At 30.7% G+C, this 2,003-nt stretch overlaps 1 long non-coding RNA gene across 1 annotated transcript; it reads left to right on the forward strand.

Moving 5' to 3' along the window:
* The first annotated feature begins 273 nt into the window (after positions 1 to 273).
* Positions 274 to 1,667, forward strand: LOC144365333 (uncharacterized). The gene is made up of 2 exons (XR_013423643.1): positions 274 to 472; positions 1,149 to 1,667. It is a non-coding gene; the product is annotated as an uncharacterized LOC144365333 (long non-coding RNA).
* Positions 1,668 to 2,003: the final 336 nt, after the last annotated feature.

The following is a 2,003-nucleotide window of genomic DNA, read 5'->3' on the forward strand; positions in this document are numbered from 1 at the left end:
TACAATTAAGAGTCTAGTACAATTAAGTTAATATCTGTTTGCTATAATGTCTTTGTTTTGTTATTTTATATTTATGATATGTTTAAGTGAATATTTATTTGATAGTCACATAAATATGTTGTTATCTAAGTTGAGATGGATTTTATTAACTGTGTAACCAATATTTAATCTTTTAAGAAAAATTAAATTTCTCTCGTGCTAATTGTCTGTAATTCATTGATGGTACATAATGCTCGTAGCTTGCTTATCAGCTTAGCTTTAATAAGTTAAATGTGAAAGCCAGCATCATAAGGATCAGTTAGTATTATGTACCAAGTATCTGCTACAGTAACATGTCAAATATTTCCAATTTTTACATGAACCCTTATCCCTTTTAAGGCCTGAAATGAGAGCCCATGGAAGGTGGGTAAAGGAGCCAATCCCAGTAACCATGTGTTGTGCAAGACCACTGCTTTCTTCTGATCTGTCTGAGGTACACTGAGTCAGTCCATATAATGCTGGATAGATCTGAACTTGACTGGGGAACAAATTTTAAACTTTACCTGGACTCCCACTTCATATATTCATTCTCATCTATACATTTGAAAGATTGAAAAGCTGTCTGAATAGTCAATATTTTTGTTTGTTTTTAATCCACTAAGAAAGTTTCACTTTGCTGCAACTTTCCACCAAACTATGGTAAACCATAAAATGTGAGACTCCTATATTAAATTCAATTTATTTTATTTTGATTGATTCAAATACATTCATCCCCAAAGCATTCTATTACTATTAGTAAACCATTAGTAATAGTATACTCTGGGAATATTCTCATAGTATAATCTTATAGTGTAATCTGGGAATATTCTCATACTTTAAAACTTAAGGGATCACCATTAGGAACCCAATAATCTTGGAATATTTTGATAATGGGATAATCTTAAAACAGTCAATTAAATCATGTAATTATATCTTTTGGATTCTCTTTATTTTAAAATATACATTGAAGAGTGATTTAATTTAAAGAACACATGTTTAAATCACTGCCAGCCAATTTTTTTCACACTAAAGAGGGTAATTTTTGTGTGTTGACAACTTCTTTACAAAGTGGCAGAGAATTTGACTGAATTTCAACTGTGCCATAAAATGTTCTCATAATATTTTTCCAGGCAACCTGCCTTCTATGGAGACCTCCAACTGTGAGACACAACCCAGAGAAGTGATGTAATGGAAAGACTAGTGAGCCCATCCACCCTGATGCACCAATCTTGTCAATAAATCACTGGCATCTGGCATCCAATTTTTAAACCTGCAATGAGATTAAAACTGAATACTCATTATTTCCAAATCAACAAAAACTGATTATAATCAGATTTTTTAAAAAACTGTGATTTCTATATATCAGGAAAGGCAAGATGGTATTATATTGCTCTTAGTTATTTAGGAAATTAGCATTATGTCAGGAGTAAATATCACTTTGCTACACAGTAAAATCTCTTTGCATTAAAAATAAATTATATAAATTCTCAATCAATGAAGAATAATATTGAGCCTACCCTGGCCAGTGAGAAAGAAGTGAAATGACTTTTTATTTTGATGTAAATCTGTGATGCTGAAATTATACTATTTTTAAGCCAACATGACATTTAAATTGACTTTGCCAAAAATAAAGGAGAATATTAAAAGTAGTAATTTCTATCAGGAAGCGATATTTTGCTGAAAACTGCTGTGATTCCTTCTATTAAAATTTCTATTAAGTTGTCTATCTGCATTATGACAATCAATTATGGATATTAGTAAGTGAACCAAACTCAAGGGCCTAAACTTTAAGAGCCTTTAGGATATTATAAACAAATTATTTTATATAAATACACTATACTTCTTAGCACATAGAAATAATTTTGACCAAAAAAAGAAACACCATCAACAACATGCAAAAAGAGCAATCCTCTTCTCATAGACATAATTCAGCAATTGCATAGAAAGGTGAGATCCTTAAAATGTCCTTAATATGCAGTCTAAAA

This window comes from Ictidomys tridecemlineatus, chromosome 7 (assembly GCF_052094955.1).
Source record: "Ictidomys tridecemlineatus isolate mIctTri1 chromosome 7, mIctTri1.hap1, whole genome shotgun sequence".
NCBI classification, from domain to species: Eukaryota; Metazoa; Chordata; class Mammalia; order Rodentia; family Sciuridae; genus Ictidomys; species Ictidomys tridecemlineatus.